This window comes from Penaeus vannamei, chromosome 24, assembly GCF_042767895.1.
Source record: "Penaeus vannamei isolate JL-2024 chromosome 24, ASM4276789v1, whole genome shotgun sequence".
NCBI lineage: Eukaryota > Metazoa > Arthropoda > Malacostraca > Decapoda > Penaeidae > Penaeus > Penaeus vannamei.
The window spans coordinates 19938951-19958950 of record NC_091572.1 but is presented as its reverse complement, the minus strand read 5'-3'; positions in this window follow the sequence as shown (position 1 = coordinate 19958950).

The following is a 20000-nucleotide window of genomic DNA, read 5'->3' as shown; positions in this document are numbered from 1 at the left end:
AAACGAAAACGAGATAGAAGAAAGTGAGAGAGGGAGGGGGAGGGAGAGAGAGAGAGAGACAGAGAGAGAGAGAGAGAGAGAGAGACAGAAAATGAGAGAGAGAGAGAGAGAGAGAGAGAGAGAGAGAGAGAGAGAGAGAGAGAGAGAGAGAGAGAGAGAGAGAGAGAGAGAGAGAGAGAGAGAGAGAGAGAGAGAGAGAGAGAGAGAGAGAGAGAGAGAGAGAGAGAGAGAGAGCGAGAGAGAGAGAGAGAGAGAGAGAGAGAGAGAGAGAGAGAGAGAGAGAGAGAGAGAGAGAGAGAGAGAGAGAGAGAGAGAGAGAGAGAGAGAGAGAGAGAGAGAGAGAGAGAAAACACGAAAGTAAAGCAAAGAAAAGGAAAAATGAAAAGAAATAGGGAAAAAAAACGAAAAAAAATGCAAAAAGAACACGAAACAGAAGAGAGAGAAGCAGACGAATAAAGAATAGGAGCAGCAAGCGCGACGAGGACAGGGGAGAGGACAGGAAGGAGGAACAAGTCTCGCCCGGGGCCTGGATGCCTCGTGGCCGCGGGCGCTGAGCGAGACCCACAGATGGCCGCGCAGGAGCCGTCCGCCACATGTTCTGCGCCTGCGAGGGATCCGAGCGGGGGAGGGGAGGGCAGAGAGGGGAGGGAGAGGGGAGGGGGAGGGCAGAGAGGGGTGGGAGAGGGAGAGAGGGAAGAGAGGGGGGAGAGGGGAGAGAGGGGAGAAGGGAGAGGAAAAGTGGGGAGAAAAGGAGAGGGGAGGGAGAAGGGAGAGTGGAGAGAGGGGAGAAGGGAGAGGGGGAGAGGAAAAGGGGGAGATGGGAGATGGGTGGGAGAGGGGAGAGAGGGAAGAAGGGAGAGGAAAAGTGGGGTGAGTGGGGAGAAGGGAGAGGTGGGAAAGGTAAGAGAGGGGAGACAGGGGGTGCGAGAGGGAGAGAAGGGAGAAGGGAGAAGAGTGGGGTGAGTGGGGGAGAAATGAAGAGGCGAGGGAGAAGGGGAGAGAGGGGGAGAGGGGAGAGAGGGGGAGAAGGGAGAGGAAAAGTGGGATGAGGGGTGAGTGGGGGAGAAGGGAGAGGGAGAGAGAGGTGGAAAGGGAAGAGAAGAAAGAGGAAAAGTGGGGTGAGTGGGAGAGAGGGAAGGGAGGGAGTGGGGGAGAGGGAGAGACGGAAGAAGGGAGAGGAAAAGTGGGGTGATGGGTGAGTGGGGAGAAGGGAGAGGGGAAAGAGAGGTGGGAAAAGGAAGAGAGGGGAGGGAGGAGAGAGGAGAGAGGGGAAAGGAGGGTGGAGAGGGGAGAAGGGAGAGGAAAAGTGAGGTGAGAGGTGAGTGGGAATAGGGAGAGGGGGAGTGGGGAGAGAAGGGAGAGGGAAGAGAGGGGTGGGAGAGGGGGAGAGGAAAGAGAGATGGGAGAGGCGAGAGAGGGGAGAAGGGAGAGGGGCGAGGAGTGAGTGGGAAAAGGGGAGAGGGTGAGGAGAAATGCGGGGAGAGGGAAGAGGGGAAAGAAGTGAAGAAGGGGGAAAGAAGAAGGGAGGAAAAGTGGGGAGAGGGATAAGGGGGTGAAGGGAATGGGGGTAGGGAAAGTGGGGAGAGGGGAGGAAAAGTGGGATATGGGGTGAGTGGGAAAAGGGGAGAGGGGTAGGAAAAGTGGGGGAGACGTGAAGGCGGAGGGGAAATGGGGGAGGAAGAGTGGGAGGAGGGGGAGAGAAAAAGGGGGTGAAGAAAAGGGGGATAGGGAGGAAAAGTGGGGAAAGGAAAGTGAAGAGAGCGGGAAAGGGATGAGAAGGAAAAGTAGGAAGAGGGGTGGGTAAGGATGAGGAAAGAAGAGAGACGAGTGTGGAAAAGTGGGGAGGGGGTGAAAGGGAAGGGAGATTGGGAAGGAGAAGGAGAGGGGGAAGGAGAGGGGAGATGGGATGGGGAGTGGGAGGAAAAGTGGGAGAGTGGGAGGAAAATTGAGGAGAGGGGCGAGGGAAGAGGGATGGGAAGGAAAAGCAGGGTGAGGGGTGGGGAGGAAAATATGGAGGAGAGGGGAGCGGTAGGAAAAGTGGGGAGAGTGGAAAAGATGCGAGAGGAAAGGAAGGAGGGGAAGGGAAAGAGGAGTAAGGGGGCGAGGGGAGGGGGAAAGAAAGGAAGAGGGAGAGAGAAATGCAGGGAGAGAGGTAGGGAAAAGGAAACGGGTGAGGAAGGAGGAGAGGAAAAGTGAAGAGAGTAGTGGGAGGAGTAGAGAGAAGAGAGGGGAGAGGGGGAGGAAAAGTGTGGAGAGTAGAGAGTGGGTAGGAAAAGCAGGAAGAGGGGTGAAAGGGAGAGAGGAAAAGCGAGGAGAGGGGAAGAGTGGAGAGAGGTCAGGGGCGAGGGGAGACGGGATAAAAAATGGGGAGAGGGAAAAGGAGAGATGAGTGGGGAGAAAAACCGGGGAGGGGAAGAAGAGAAAGGAGAGGGAGGTGGGGAGGAAAGAGAGGAGAGGTGGGAGAGGGGAAATAGCCGCTGTGAGAAGGGAAGAAGAGGAAAGGAAGAGTGTAAGAGGGGATTAAAAGTAGGGAGAAGGGAAGAAAGGAGGATGACCATAGAGGAAAAGACGAAGAGAGGAAGAGAGAGAAGGAGGATAATAGATGGCAAGAGGTTATGCAGGGAGACGAAAGACACGGAGAGAGGAATAAATGGAAGGAGTAGCAAGGAGGGAAAGCAGAAGGAGATAAAGCGGGGGAGAAGGAGAAAAGAGAAGGGCTAGGAGGAAAATCGAGGAGAATGGAATAGGGGAGGAAGAGAAAACGGAGAAAAGGCGGAAGGCGGGGAAAAGGAAAGTCGGGGAGAGGAGAGATGGGGAGGATAAACAAGGGAAGGAAAAACGAGGATAATAGAGGAATGGAAAAGAATGTGGGGAAAGGAGAGGGGAGAAAAGTGGGATATAGAAATAGAGAAAAAAACAATGGGGGAATAAACAAGGAGGTGAGGACAGGGTGGAGAAGGACGGAAAAAGGGGGGAGGAGGCAACAAGAAAAAGAAATGGAAAGTGGGGAGGATGAAAGGGAAAAGGAGAAAGAGAGAGTGTGTCAAGATGCATAGAGGATGTGGGTGGGTAAGTGTGCGTAAACATGGGTAAGGGTGGGTAAGGGTGGGTAAGGGTGGATGTAAAAGCGAGGAATGAGGGAAAATAAGGGTATAAGGAGAATAAGAATCAGGAGAAAGGGGGAAAGGGCAATAGGAGGGGATGGAGGGGAGAAGCAAGTTAATTAAGGAAGCAGGAATGGAGGAGGAGAGAGTCACTATGAAAGTGAAAATGAATGGCAGAAAAAGTCTGTATCTCTCTCTCTCTCTCTCTCTCTCTCTCTCTCTCTCTCTCTCTCTCTCTCTCTCTCTCTCTCTCTCTCTCTCTCTCTCTCTCTCCTCTCTCTCCCTCTCCTTCCTCTCTCTCCCTCTCCTTCCTCTTCTCTCTCTCTCCTTCTCCCTCTCTCTCTCTCTCTCTCTCTCTCTCTCTCTCTCTCTCTCTCTCTCTCTCTCTCTCTCTCTCTCCCTCTCTCTATCTCTCTCTCTCTCTCTCTCTCCCTCTCTCTCTCTCTCGAGAGAGAGAGAGAGAGCGAGAGACAAACAAACAAACAGAAGGGACTGGCCCACATAAACTATACAGAGACGAGTAGAGGGACAGAGAGACAAAGCGACCAAGAAAACCAGTGTAAAAAAGAGGTATGCATATTTTACAAGGGTATGAAGGGTATATATATGCGCAGGTGTGTGTACAAGAGAAGATAAACAGTGAAATAATTAATGTGATAGACACTAGAATAGGTAGATATAACGAACGAATGAATGAAAAACAAAGAAAAAAAGAAAAAAAGGAGGAGAAACTAATACGATAATTGCTGCCAAATAGATGAACCGCGGAGATAGATAGCGAAAGGGGTGGATGGCACTAATTAACGCTTTTCACGTAAACAGATGTGTCCAAATGTTGAATTAAAGCTATCATCAGCTCAATAAGGAGGGAAAATAACAACAGAAAAAAGGCTTCCAGGAATCATAAAATAATTTGTGGTAATTAAAGGCTGCTAAAGAGGAGCCATAATTAAACCATCAGAGAATCATCAAAACGGAACGAATCTGTGACGTCAGAGGGGACGTAAGGGATTGGCGCGGCGGCCGTTCTCGAGCTTGTTCTCTTCTCTTGGATTTGTTCTTCTCGTTCTATCTGTTCTTGTCTTCTTTTTTATCGTTTTTCTTTTTTACGTTTTCTGCTCCGTTTTGTTTTTTGTTTTCCTTCTTTATCTTTCTTTCGTTTTTTCACTTTCTCTATCTTTCATATTCTTTCTCTCCTCTCTCTTTCTCTCCCTCCCTCCCACCTCCCCCCCCTTTCTCCCTTCCTCTCTCTCTTCCTGCCCCGCCTCTCGCCCTCCCGCCCATCCTCTTTTTCAGCTCGAGCCCAAGTGGCAGATCTTTCACCCTCTCATTAACGGCCGGATTTCGAAGGTCGGCAAAAGCGTGATGTGGATTCCTTTTTTTCCTTCTTTCTTCTTCTTCTCCCTTTTAATCTGATGTATTTTTTTGCCGATAGGATCCAAGGTCGAATTCACCGCAGAAAAGATTTGATGGCAAATTATCGTATTTTTACTACTTGCAGATGTCAGGCGGCGGAGGCGGTGTGATTTCGCTTGTCGAATATGCACGCGGGGAGTTGCATGACTTCTATCAGCTTTTGCCAACTTTTATCAATATATATACATGCTTATATGTATATATATATATATATATATATATATATATATATATGTATATATATATATATATATATATATATATATATATATATATATATATATATATATGTATATATATATGTATGTATGTATGTATGTATGTATGTATGTATGTATATATTTATATTCATATATATATATATATGTATATATATATATATATATATATATATATATATATATATATATATATATATATATATATATATATATATATATATATATATATGACAACCGTATTCATGTTGACAAATGCAGAAAGGTATGAATGACAATGAATATCTTCACAACACAAGAGATGTATTGTGAAGATATTCTTGTATTCATACCTTTCTGCATTTGTCAACATGAATACGGTACGTCATATATATATATATATATATATATATATATATATATATATATATATATATATATATATATGTATATATGTGTGTGTGTGTGTGTGTGTGTGTGTGTGTGTGTGTGTGTGTGTGTGTGTGTGTGTATGTGTGTGTGTGTGTGTGTGTGTGTGTGTGTGTGTGTGTGTGTATGTGTATGTGTGTGTGTGTTCGTATGTGTGTATATGTGTGTGTGTATGTGTGTGTGCGTAAGTGTGTGTGTACATTATGTGCATGCATCGATGTAAGCCTACTCATATATGTATATGATTGCATTCATGGTATGCACAAATGTATGTAGTTTATATGTAGACGTTCTTATAACCAAGAACAGCGACCTACAACCACAGCAAACCGACAAGCCTATCACAAGTTTATGTTTTTCGTCAAAAAAAGAAGAGGAAAAATATAAATGAATGAGCTACGACGTTTTGTACAACCTTAGTCCAATGTTGAGAAAGCTGATGAGCCTTAATAAAAGATTGATATCAAAAGGAGGAAGAGGAGGAGGAGGAGGAGGAGGAGGAGGAGGAGAAGAAGAAGAAAAAGAAGAAGAAGAAGAAGAAGAAGAAGAAGAAGAAGAAGAAGAAGAAGAAGAAGAAGAAGAAGAAGAAGAAGAAGATAAAGATGAAGAAGAAAAAAGAAGAAGAAGAAGGAGAAAGAAGAAGGATAAAAAGAAGAAGAAAAAATAAGAAGAAAACTAAGAAGAAGGAAAAGAAAAAGTAGAAAATAACGAAGAAGAAAAAGAAGGAGAAGGAAGAAGAGAAGAGGTTCAGTGGATGTCCATTGTAGCCTGTTATCCAATCTTTCGTTTTTTCTCCTTTTTTCTTTATTCCATCGTCTGATAATTGCAAGTGTCATGTTTCAATCTGCATTTGTAATACGTTTCATTAAGGTGTCAAGCAAGAGAGGCTGGGATAAGGGGTAAAGAGGGAAGGGAGAGAAGGAGTGAATAGATACAGGGAAGAAAAGGAGGAGATAAAGGAGGAGGTAGAAGAGGTGGGGGAAGAGGAGGAGGAGGAGGAGGAGGAAGAGGAGGAGGAGGAGGAGGAAGAGGAGGAGGAGGAGGAGAGAAGAGGTAGAAGAGGGGGGAAGAGGAGAAGACCAAGAGGGGGAGAGGAGGAAGAGAAGACCAATGAAGAGTTGGGGAACGAGGGAGGAGGAAGAGAAGACCAATGAGAAGAAGGAGGAGGAGGAAGAGAAGGAATGAAGGGGATAAGTAAAGATGGGAAGGAGGAGGTGGAAAAAGAAGAGGAGAAGGAAGAGAAGAGGGAAGAGGAGATAGAGACTAAGGAGAAGAAGATTGAAGATATAAGGGTAGAGGAGGATGCGAGGGAGAAACAGGAGGAATAAATGGAGGAGGAGGAGAATGAGGGAGGAGGGATCAGTAGGATGATAAGTCCATGCGCTCTCTCAACTTTCCCTTCCCCGTTTAACTCTTCAACCCCCACTAATTTTCTCCAATCAAAAAGATTTGTGAATAACTACTTCTAGAAACCAAGAAAGAGTCATCATGTTTAATAAAGCAATTATAAATAAGCAGCGAATCACACCCACGCACAAACACACATACAGACAAATACAGAAACATACACACTTGCACACACACACACACACACACACACATACACACACACACACACACACACACACACACACACACACACACACACACACACACACACACACACACACACACACACACATTTATATACTGTATATACGCACTTTCTCTCTCTCTCTCTCTCTCTCTCTCTCTCTCTCTCTCTCTCTCTCTCTCTCTCTCTCTCTCTCTCTCTCTCTCTCTCTCTCTCTCTCTCTCTCTCTCTCTCTCTCTCTCTCTCTCTCTCTCACACACACACACACACACCCACACTTGCTCACACACACACACACATTCCCAAACACCAAGATAACCCCTCACCCCCTTTAAAAAAATCTAAACACAATCATATACAACTAATAACATCAGCCGCAATCAGCTGATAGTGGCAACGAACATGAGCGCACTTAGCACTCGCCTGATAGAAAACGGAGCCTCCTCAGCCCATTTTATATGCAGACATATTAAGAAAACCATAAGAGATCTGTCTGATGCTTTTGCCTGATAATAGCTCAGAAGGATGCCTCTGTTAGGATTAAGAGCGGGGGAAATAATTGGAATTATATATGAGGTTTGATTTTTTTCTTCTTCTTCTTCGTGTTATGATTTTCGTTATCGATATTTTGATGTGCTTGATTTATTATTTGAATGTATTATCGATTTTTGAGGTAAGTAGATGTTTGTATCGTTAATAATTACTTTCATATTCTATCATATACTCTATATCACTTTTGTTATTACTATCGTTATTATAATCATTATAGTTATAGTTATTATGATCCTTGTTATTTTTGCTATAATTCTTCTTATCATTATCATTATTAGTATTAATTATTATCATTATCATTATCATCGTCATCTTCATCATTATGATTATTATTATCGTTGTTATCATTTTTTGTTATTATTATCATTGTTATTATTATCACCATAATTTTTATGACTATTACTATCATTATCATTATTCTCGTTGTTATTATCAATATCATCATTTTTATCATTCTTATCATTATCGTTATTACTGATGTGACTCTAATTATAATTATTGGCAATATCATTATCATTATCATTGTTATTATCATCATTATTATTAGTAGTATTGTTGTTGTTGTTGTTGTTACCATTATCATTACTATCATCCTAATCATTACAATTGTTATTGCTATTAGCATTATTGCTATCACCATTATTATCATCATTATTGAGATTATCATTAATATTGTCAATATTAATATTAATATTATGTGGGAGTTGATTCTTCGAGGCAAGAGGTGGGAGTGATGAGGTTAAAGTTGAGGAAAGAGTGTGAGGGTGGGGGTGGGGAGTTAAGGAGGAAGGTGTGAGGGTGGGGGTGGGGAAGGAGGAAGAGGTGGGAGTGGAGGGGGGTGGGGGAGTTGAGGAGGAAGAGGTGGAAGTGAGGGGTGGGTGGGGGAGATAGGAGGAAGAGGGGGGAGGGGAGGGGTGGGGAAGGGGGGAGTTGAGGAGGATTCAAGGTGGTGGTGGGTGGGGATTAGGGAGTTGAGGAGGAAGAGGTGGGAGTGTGAGGGGTGGGGGGGGTAGGACTTAAAGTGGGAGAGGAAGAGTGAATTTCAGGAAGATTCGAGAGCGAGAGGGAGTGGCAGAGCGAGAAAGGGAAAGGATGAATGAGAGGGAAAGGAGGAGGGGAGGCGGAAGGTAGGAGGAGGAGGGCGAAAGAGGGAGAGAGGAGGATTTATTATTATCTCATTACTATTATCATATCATTATTATCATTACTATCATCATTGTTATCATTATCATTATCTTATTTTTATTATCATTATGATGATATTGTTATCATTGTCACAATCATTATATTATATTCCAATTCCTCTTCCACCAATCATCCTCCTCTTCCACTTCCACCTCCTCTTCCTCCTTTTCCTTTCCATCCCTTTCCTCCACCTTTCACCTCTTCCTCCCCCTCCTCCTCCACGTTTCCATCTTCTTCCACCTTCACTTCTACCTCCACCTCTTCCACCATCTCTTCCTCCTCCCCTCCTCCTTTACTTTACTTTTCCATCCTCCTCCTCCTCCTTCTTCTCCTTTACTTTTCCATCCTCTTCCACCGCCCCCTCCTTCTCCACCTCCCCCCCTCAACACCAACAGATGGAGCTGTCAAAAGAAGAAGCTTCCGCCATCAATCACCATCACCACCAGTCACCATCATCACCATTCTCCGTCTGGAAAAGCGAAAAATTGGTGTAATAAAAGGAAAAAAGAAAAAGACAAAAAAAAAAGATAAAAGGAAGAAAAATGGTTTCCTTTACCTGCCTCGGAGTGTCTTAATCAGCCTCTTGAGAAAGTGATTTTTTTTTCAATAAAGGAGGAAGGGGAGTAGGAGGGGAGGAAGAGGGAAGAGAGGAAAAGGAAAGAGAGGAGGTGGAAGAGGAAGAGAGAGAGAGCGAGGATGAGACGAAGTGATAAGAGAGGAAGGGAAGAAGAGGGGGAGGAAATGTGGAGAGATGAAGGAGGAAAAGGGGAGGTGGAAGAAGAAGAGAGAGAGAGAGGATGGGAAGAAGTGGAGAAAAATGAGAGGAAGGAAGAGGAAAAGGGGGAAATGGAATCAAGAGAAAGGGGGAAAAAGAGAAAAGAGTGAAAAGAAATTGAAAGGAGGAGAGAGGTTAACAGGAAGAAAGAAGGAAGAAGAGGAGAGAGAGGAAAGATTAGAAAGAGGCTAGGAGGATGAGAGGAAAAAGGAAAGGGAAAAAAGAGGAAGACAGGAAGGCAGAGAGAGAGAGAGAGAGAGAGAGAGAGAGAGAGAGAGAGAGAGAGAGAGAGAGAGAGAGAGAGAGAGAGAGAGAGAGAGAGAGAGAGAGGGAGAGAGAGAGAGAGAGAGAGAGAGAGAGAGAGAGAGAGAGAGAGAGAGAGAGAGAGAGAGAGAGAGAGAGAGAGAGAGAGAGAGAGAGAGAGAGAGAGACGAGAGACGAGGAGAGAGAGAGAGAGAGAGAGAGAGAGAGAGAGAGAGAGAGAGAGAGAGAGAGAGAGAGAGAGAGAGAGAGAGAGAGAGAGAGAGAGAGAGAGAGAGAGAGGAGACAGAAGATGCATTGAAGGTTAGGAGAAGAGGAAGAAGAGAAGTGTGAAAGGAGTGAACGAATGAAGAGATAGAGATATAGTGGATAAAAGAGAGAGAAAGAAAGAAAGAAAGAGAGAGAGAGAGAGAGAGAGAGAGAGAGAGAGAGAGAGAGAGAGAGAGAGAGAGAGAGAGAGAGAGAGAGAGAGAGAAGAGATAGAGAGAGAGAGAGAGAGAGAGAGAGAGAGAGAGAGAGAGAGAGAGAGAGAGAGAGAGAGAGAGAGAGAGAGAGAGAGAGAGAGAGAGAGGGAGAGAGAGAGAGAGAGAGAGAGAGAGAGAGAGAGAGAGAGAGAGAGAGAGAGAGAGAGAGAGAGAGAGAGAGAGAGAGAGAGAGAGAGAGGAGACAGAAGATGTATTGAAGGTTAGAGAAGAGGAAGAAGAGAAGTGTGAAGGAGGAATTCAGAATTGTGAGGATAGAGATATATAGATAAAGAGAGAGAAAGAAAGAAAAGAGAGAGAGAGAGAGAGAGAGAGAGAGAGAGAGAGAGAGAGAGAGAGAGAGAGAGAGAGAGAGAGAGAGAGAGAGAGAGAGATAGAGAGAGAGAGAGAGGGAGGGAGAGGGAGGGAGAGAGAGAGAGAGAGAGAGAGAGAGAGAGAGAGAGAGAGAGAGAGAGAGAGAGAGAGAGGGAGAGAGAGAGAGAGAGAGAGAGAGAGAGAGAGAGAGAGAGAGAGAGAGAGAGAGAGAGGGAGGGAGGGAGAGAGAGAGAGAGAGAGAGAGAGAGAGAGAGAGAGAGAGAGAGAGAGAGAGAGAGAGAGGGAGAGAGAGAGAGAGAGAGAGAGAGAGAGAGAGAGAGAGAGAGAGAGAGAGAGAGAGAGAGAGAGAGAGAGAGAGAGAGATCGAGAGAGCGAGAGAGCGAGAGAGAGAGAGCGAGAGCGAGAGAGAGAGCGAGAGAGAGAGAGAGAGAGAGAGAGAGAGAGAGAGAGAGAGAGAGAGAGAGAGAGAGAGAGAGAGAGAGAGAGAGAGAGAGGAGAGACAGAAGATGCATTTTGAAGGTTAGGAGAAGAGGAAGAAGAGAAGGGAAAGGAGTGAATCAATGAAGAGATAGAGATATATAGATAAAGAGAGAGGAAAGAAAGAAAGAGAGAGAGAGAGAGAGAGAGAGAGAGAGAGAGAGAGAGAGAGAGAGAGAGAGAGAGAGAGAGAGAGAGAGAGAGAGAGAGAGAGAGAGAGAGAGAAATCAGAACCAATACAAGGAAGGAGAGGAGAAAAACAAGAAATAAAAGGAGCAAAGACGTCAAAGAAGGAAAAGAAGAAAAGGAAGAAATGAGAAGAAGAATAAGAAGAAGTTAAAGGAACAGAAAAGAACCTGTAGGGAAATGCCAAGAAGTAGAAGAAAAAGGAAAATAAAGAGAACAAAATAAGAACGTAAGAAAACGGAAAAGGGTGGATAGGCGAAATCCGCACGCACATGTTATACAAAAAAGAAAAAAAGAAAGAAAAACAAACAGACAGAACAACAATAAAAAACAAAAACAAATAACAAGAAAAACAAACAGACAAAACTACAATAAAAAACACAAAAAACAAACACTCCAGCCAACTCACAAACCAGCAGCAGCCCATCCCACCGCGAGACAAAACCAGGCCAAACCAGAGACGAAGATATGACACGCTGTAACACCCCGGTCACGTTGTTACAGTGTTACGCCTGATTGTTTTGTTACAGCCTAACCTCCTTCGCCGCCGCCTCCGCCGCCCTCCAGCTGACGGCCAGACGCAGCCCCCGCCCGTGCACACTCCTGACGTTGGGTTGTGCCGCTGGAGGTGGACTTTCTCGCTCTCTGCTGCTTTTCTGTCTCTCTCTGTTGTCTTGCTGTCTCTCTCTGCTGCTTTTCTGTCTTTCTCTGTTGTCTTGCTGTCTCTCTCTGTTGTCTTGCTTTCTCTCTCTGTTGTCTTGATGTGTCTCTCTCTGTTGCTTTTCTGTCTCTCTCTGTTGTCTTGCTGTCTCTCTCCGTTGTCTTGCTGTCTCTCTCTGTTGTTTTTCTGTCTCTCTCTGTTGTCTTGATGTGTCTCTCTCTGTTGCTTTTCTGTCTCTCTCTGTTGTCTTGCTGTCTCTCTCCGTTGTCTTGCTGTCTCTCTCTGCTGCTTTTCTGTCTCTCTCCGTTGTCTTGCTGTCTCTCTCCGTTGTCTTGTTGTCTCTCTCTGTTGCTTTTCTGTCTCTCTCCGTTGTCTTGCTGTCTCTCTCTGTTGTCTTGCTGTCTCTCTCTGTTGTCTTGCTGTCTCTCTCTGTTGTCTTGCTGTCTCTCTCTGTTGTCTTGCTGTCTCTCTCTGTTGTCTTGCTGTCTCTCTCTGTTGCTTTTCTGTCTCTCTCTATTGTCTTGATGTGTCTCTCTGGTGTTTTTCTGTCTCTCTCTGTTGTTTTTCTGTCTCTCTCTGTTGTCTTGCTGTCTTCCTCTGTCGTCTTGCTGTCTCCCTCTGTTGCTTTTCTGTCTCTCTCTGTTGCTTTTCTGTCTCTCTCCGTTGCCTTGCTGTCTCTCTCTGTTGCTTTTCTGTTTCTCCGTTGTCTTGCTGTCTCTCTCAGTTGCTTTTCTGTCTCTCTCTGTTGCTTTTCTGTCTCTCTCCGTTGTCTTGCTGTCTCTCTCCGTTGTCTTGCTGTCTCTTTCTGTTGCTTTTCTGTCTCTCTTTCTCTCTGTTTGGTGTTTTATTTTCTTTCTGGTTGTTTGGTTTGGGTTCTGTTTGGGTGGGTTGGTTGTATGTGTGTGTATGTGTATGTTTGTCTGTGTGTGTGTGTGTGTGTGTGTGTGTGCGTTATGTGTGTGCGGTCTGTGTGTGTCTGTTTAGATGTTTGTATGGCTGTATGTGTCTTTCTTTCTCTGTATGTCTCTCTCCCTCCCTCCTTCCCTCCCCCCTCTCTCTATCTCTCCCTCTCTCTCTCATTTGTTATTTATATCCATATTTATCTCTTACTTTGTGTAAGTTTATCCGTACGTATGTATGTATGTATATATGTATCTGGTCATCTATCTGTCTCTTACTACACTCATATCTTTCAGTTTCTGTTTAACTCAATATCTCTTCAATTCCCTTGTTCATCTATGTCTGTCTGTATCTTTCCCGTATGCTTGTTTGCCTGTTTACCTGTCCGTCCGTTTGTCTGTCTGTCTGTTTGACTGCCTTTATCTCTGTTAGTCTATCTGTCTTGGTCTCTGTTTCTCTCACACTCCCTCTCTCTCTCTCTCTCTCTCTCTCTCTCTCTCTCTCTCTCGCTCTCTCTCTCTCCTCTCTCTCTCTCTCCTCTCTCTCTCTCTTCTCTCTCTCTCTCTTCTCTCTCTCTCTCTTCTCTCTCTCTCTCACTCAATCACTCTCCCACATTCCTCTTCTTTCTCCCTCTCCCTAAACCCATTCCTTAAATATATTCACATCCTCAGATACCCCACCCTCCCACACCCGTCCACCCAAGCCATCCACACTAACCCCCCCTTCCTACCCCAATCAACACACCTGGAACAATAAGACATGTAAATATTCATATCAACCCAAGGTGAGTGGCAGGGGCGGGGGAACCGTCAGGAGGAGGGGACCGGTGGGGGGTTACGGGGAGGAGGAAGGAGAGGGAGAGAGAATTGAGGAGGAGAGAGGGAGAGGGGGGGGGGTTGAGGAGAGGAGAGAGAGAGGGGGATTTGAGGGTGGATAGAAGGAGAGGGGGAAAGATTTGAGGGGGGATAGAAGGAGAGGGGGAGGGACTTGAGGAGGGGAGAGGGAGAGAGGAAGGGATTTGACGAGGGAAGAGGGAGAGGAAGGGAGAAGGAATCGTAGGAGGGAGGAGAGAGAGGAGAGAGAGAGAAAAAATGATTTCATAGGGGGAGAGGGAGAGGGAACTTACGGAAGAGGGAATTGAGGAAGGGAGACGGAGATGGAGAGGGAATTGAGCTGGGGGGAGGTAGGGAGAGTAAGATGGACGGTGGTCATTTGGTATTGGGTGGGGTCGCTACCTGGTACCTGATAATGTGCGTTTATAGGTGTGTATGTGTGTCTGTGTGCTGGTAAGTAGTTGGTAAGTGCTTCATGTAATGGTGCAGAAGGAGGAAGGAAAAGGGAGAGAAAAAGGGAAGAGGAGGAAGGATGGGAGGAGGATGAAGAAGAAGAGAAACAGAAAGAGAGTGGAGGAGGGAGAAGAGAAGGAGTAAGAATAGAAATGAGAAGAGGGGGGGGATGAGAAAGAAGAAGAGAAGAAAACGAAGTTGAAAATAAGAGGAAGAATTAAAACGATGATGGAGGGAAAGACGAAGAAGAAGAAGTAGAAGAAAAAAAGAGATGTGTAGAAGAAAAAGAGGTGAAGGAGGGTGAAGAATTACAGATAGAAATGGAAAGAATCGATGAGATGAAAGCGGAGAAGGAGAAAAGAGAAAAGAGGGAGAGGCAGAGAACGAAGCTTTGGAATAAGAAAACGAAAGAATAAAAGGGGAGGAGAGGGTAGAAGACGATATATAAGGGAGTTGCAACAAAGAAGATGAATGATAAAAACGAGACAAAAAGGGGCAAGGAAGATGGAGGAAAAAAACGAAAATGAAGGACAGTGTTTGAGGATATATGAACACGAGAAGCTGGGTGGCATGTTCAGCAATGTTCAGTTTACGCGTTCAGATGTACTGTATTCTCTGTCTCCCCTTCTCCCTCTATCCACACATTTCAATCTCTTTGCTAGGCTGTCTGTGTGAGACTATCTGTCTGTCTGTCTTTTACTCTCTCCTCTCTCTCTTTCTATCTATCTCGTCCCTCTCTCTCTACCTATCTATCTATCCATCTACTTACCTCCATCCCTCCCTCCCTCCCTCCCCCTTCCTACCCTTCCTCCTTCCCCCTCCCTACCCTTCCTCCCTCCCTCCTTACTCTTCCCCCCCTCACCCCTCCCTCCCTCCTTACTCCCCCCTCCCCCCTCCCTCCTCCCCCTCCCTCCCCACTTAAAACCAGACCAAGACGGCAATAATCGCCCGCCCCCCATCACTTCCCGAGCATCTCTGATCTTGCTCGTCTCGCCGCCGCCGCCAACTGACAGCTTCCACCTTCGACCTCTGCGCGGTGCAGCCTTGAAGGAGGGGTCAGATGCCGTGTAGGGTTTAAGCTCTTTATTCATTGCTGCTTTGTTGTGGTAACGCTGGTTCTACTACTACTGTTATTGCTATTAGTACAACTACTAGAAAGTTTATTATTAATTCTGCTTCTGATACTTTTGCTACTGCTACTATCTCTACTGCTTTTACTACTACTACTACTATTACTAACGTTATTGATACTGCTACTCCTACAACTATTCCTACTACTGCTACTATTACTACTATTGCTAGTACTACTACTACTATTTCTACGACTCCTTCTACTATTACTGCTACTACCACTACCACCACCACTACTACTACTACTACTGCTACTTTAGCTACTTTTACTACTACTTCTGTTACTACTTCTACTACTTTTACTGGTACTACTATTACAATTTCCACTATCACATCCACTACTACAACAATTACTACTACGATTACAACTGCTACTACTACTATTACTACTTTTACTAATACTACATCACTACTACTACTGCTACTACAACTACACCTGCTACTACTGCTGCTATGATTACTATTACTATTATTATTTCTACTACTACTACTACTACTATTCCTATTTCTGTTACAAATACTGCTACTACGACTATTATTATTTCTACTACTACATTGATAATAACAACAATGACAGGAATAATAATAATGATCATGATAATCATGATAACAAGAATAACATTAATGATAACATTGATAATGATAATGATAGTAAGAGTATTAATAATGATGATGATGATGATAATGATAATAATGATGATAATAAAAATAATGATAATAATGATAATAATAATCGTGATAGCAATGCTAAAAATGGTCATAATAGTAATGATGATATTAATAGTGATGTCAATGAAAATAAAGATTATAGTAGAAATGATAATATTAACAATACGGGTAATAATAGTTAGAATGATAATAATGATGATGATGAAAATAAGAATTATAATAATATCAATAGCAATGATAATAATGATAACAATAACAATAATAATGATGCTAATGATGATAACAATTAGAGTGATAATAAGGATACCAGTAATAATGATAATGATAACAATAATGATGATGATAGAAATAAGAACATCAATGATGATGAAAATAAGGATGATGATGATGATAATAATGATAATGATGATGATAATATAATCAATGATGATAATGATAATAATGATAACGACAGTAATAATAAAAGTAATGATATTAATGGCAAAAATAATGATATCGGTGATGATAGTAATGATAATAACAATTATGATGGTAAAAGTGAGGGTGATGATAATAATAACAAAAAATTGATAATGATAATAATAAAGATGATAATAGTAATAACAATAACAACAACAATGGTGGTGATAAATGATAGTAAAACTAACGATGACAATTATAATAATAATAATTAAAATAATAGCGATAAGGATAATGATTATGAGAATGAAAGTGATAATGATAAAAATGATAATAATGATGATAATGATGATGATAATAATAATAATAATAATAATAATGATGATGATGATAATAATAATAATAATAACAATAATGAAAATAATACTGATATTATATGACACTAATGATAACACAGATGATAATATTAACAATGATAATAACAATAATAATGATAATGATAATAATAATGATAATAATGATAATAATAATAATAATAATAATAGTTATAACAATAACAGAATGAAAATAAAAATAATGCTAAAAAGGATAATGATAATAATAATGATAATAATGATAATAATAATAATAATAATAGTTATAACAATAACAGAATGAAAACAAAAATAATGCTAAAAAAGATAATGATAATGATGATGATGATGATGATAATGATAATACTATCAATAGGAGTGATGATATAACAATAATGATAACAACAATGATAATAATAATGATAATAACAATAATAACAATAATAATAATAATAACAATAATAACAATAAAATCAATAATAATGATAATACCAATTATAATAATGATAATAATAATAGTAACAATAATAATAATAATAACAATAATGATAATTATGATACCATTAATTATAATAAGGAGGATGGCAATAATAATGATGATAATAATAATGATGATAATAATAATAATGATAATAATGATAATAATGATAATAATAATAATAATAATAATAATAATGATAATAGTAATGATAATGATAATAGTAATAATAATAGTAATAATAATAATAATAATAATAATAATAATAATAATAATAATAATAATAATAATAATAATAATAATAATAATAATAATAATAATAATAATAATAATAATAATAATAATAATAATGATAACAATAATAACAAAAATAATGATAATAATAATGATAATTGTAATAATGATATTGATAGAAATGATAAGAATTAGGATAACTATAATGGTAACAATAATAATTATTATAAAGAAAATAATAATGATAACAATGACGATAATAAGATTAATATCATTAATAATAATAAAAATGATAATAAGAATAAGAGTAACGATATTGATAGAGGTATTAAGAGAAAAAATAATGATGATAACAATGATAATGATAACAATAATAACAATTATAATAATGATAGTAATGATAATACCAATTATAATAATGATCATGGTAATAACAATAAAAATGATAATTATTCTAATCATAATGATGATAAAGATGATATTGATGATGATAATGTTAATGATAATAAAAAAAATAATAATGATGATAATGATAATAATAATGATAATGATAATGATGATAGTAATGTTAATTATATAATGATGATAATAAATATAATAACATGATGATAATAATAATAGTAATGATAATAATGACAACAATAATAACAAAATTATAATGATAATGATAATAATGATAATAGCAATAGTGATGATGGTGATGATGATGATAACAGACAATAATAATGATAATAATAATAATAATAATAATAATAAGAATAACAATGATGATAATAACAATGACAATAATAATGATAATGATAATGGTAATAGTAATAGTAATAAGGATAAAAATCATGATAATGATAATATCAATAATGATAATGATATAAATGATAACCATGATAGTTATAATACCAATAGTAATGGCAATGGTAATGATAACAATATTAATCGAAAATATGATAATTATGATAATGATAATGAAGTTAATAGTATTATAAATAATAATAATAATAAGGATGATAATGATGATAATAATGATAACAACTGTGGTAATGATGATAACAATAATAACAAAAATAGTGATTATAAAAATTATGATTATACTAATGACAATGATAATAATAATGATAATAATGATAACAAAAATGATGATGATGATGACAATAATAGTAATAATAATAACAATAATAGTAATAATAATAATAATGATAATAATAATGATGACAATACTACTACTACTAATAATAATAACAATAATGATAATAATAATAATAATAACAATAATAATAATAATAATAATAATGATAATAATAATAATAATAATAATAATAATAATAATAATAATATGAAAACTATTACAATAATGATAGTAATACCAACAATGATAATAATAATACTAATGACAATAATGATAATAATGATAATAATAATGATAATGATTGTGATAATAATAATAATAATAATGATAACAGTAATAATGATAATATTAATAACACTATTAATCACAATAATTATAATAATAATACTTCTGATAATGACAATAACAAGCAAATTGAAAATTGTAACCACGATTTTGCTGCGAGAAGCAAGGATGAAATATATCACAGCTTTTTCTCTACTTTCGTGTGTGTTCTTTTTTTTCTTTTATTTGCCTTCTTTTTGGCCTTTTTTATACTCGTATGATTACAGATATCAATGGAGTAAGTGAATCGTTGAGCTTACATTCTGTAATACTTAACTCATGATATAACGTTTGTAAAAAAAATTAGCTCCTGCACATCCTAATCCTCTTTCTGTCCATCTGTCTTTGTGTCTTTTTGTCTGTCTTTTTCTCTAACTCTCTGTTTGTCTGTTTTTCTTTCTCTCTATTTCTCCCTTCCCTCCTCTCGCTCTCTTTCTCCCTCCCTCCTTTCTTTTTTTTCTTTTTCTTTCAGACTTCTCTGTTTCTGTCTCTCTCTCCCCCCCTCTCTGTCTCTCTCTTCCTTTCTCTCTCTCTCTCTCTCTTTCTCTCTCTCTCTCTCTCTCTTTCTCTCTCTTTCTCTCTCTCTCACTCACTGGTATAGTCGCAGAGGGATATGGTAAAATTAAATGAAAATTTATATTGACATATTAATGTTACCAGATCAATTTCCTAAGCTCACTGTGCTTGTTACACGCGTATACACATGAACACACACACAAACAGCTACTCCCCACCTCGATCTCAAGTACGAAATGGATTAAATAAAATAAAGCTTAATGCCCATCATACACAACCTTAAATAAAACACGCACGGACCACCATATACATACATTTAGCCTAGCTCACACACACTTCCCTGCTAACACACACAAATCCAAATCCACTCACATCTACCATACATCTACTCACATAGCACCCACACACACATACACATACAACTCCTCCTCCCCCCCCCATTCACATAGACATACATACCCCCCCCCCCAGACTCCACACACGCAAACCAAAACCCACACTTTCCCACCATACACCTACTCACGCAGCACCCTTACACACACACGCACGCAACACCCAAGCATATTATCCTCTCGAAGACTCTAAAGGAACCGGACAGCAACAGCATCTTCGTCTGGACTCTGCCTTGGGGATCCCTTCGCTAAGAACATGTTAAGAAGCAACGCCTCGAGATGGTCCCGGTCTTATGTCTTCGACCCTGGGTGCGGAGGAGGTCAAGGCCTTGCAATCATAATGCAACTGAGACTGGCGGCTAATGCAACAGAAGGAGGAGGAGGGGGAGGAGGAGGGGGAAGGAGGGAGAGGTGGTAGAGAAGGAGGAAGTGTGGGGGAGGGGGAGGGGGTAGGGGAAGGAGGAGGAGGGGGGGAGGTGGTGGTAGAGCAGGAGAAGGGAGGGAGTGGGGGAGTAGGAACAGGAGGAGTAGAAGGAGGGGGAAGCAATGTAGGAGGAGGGAAACAAGATGGGTGAAGCTAGT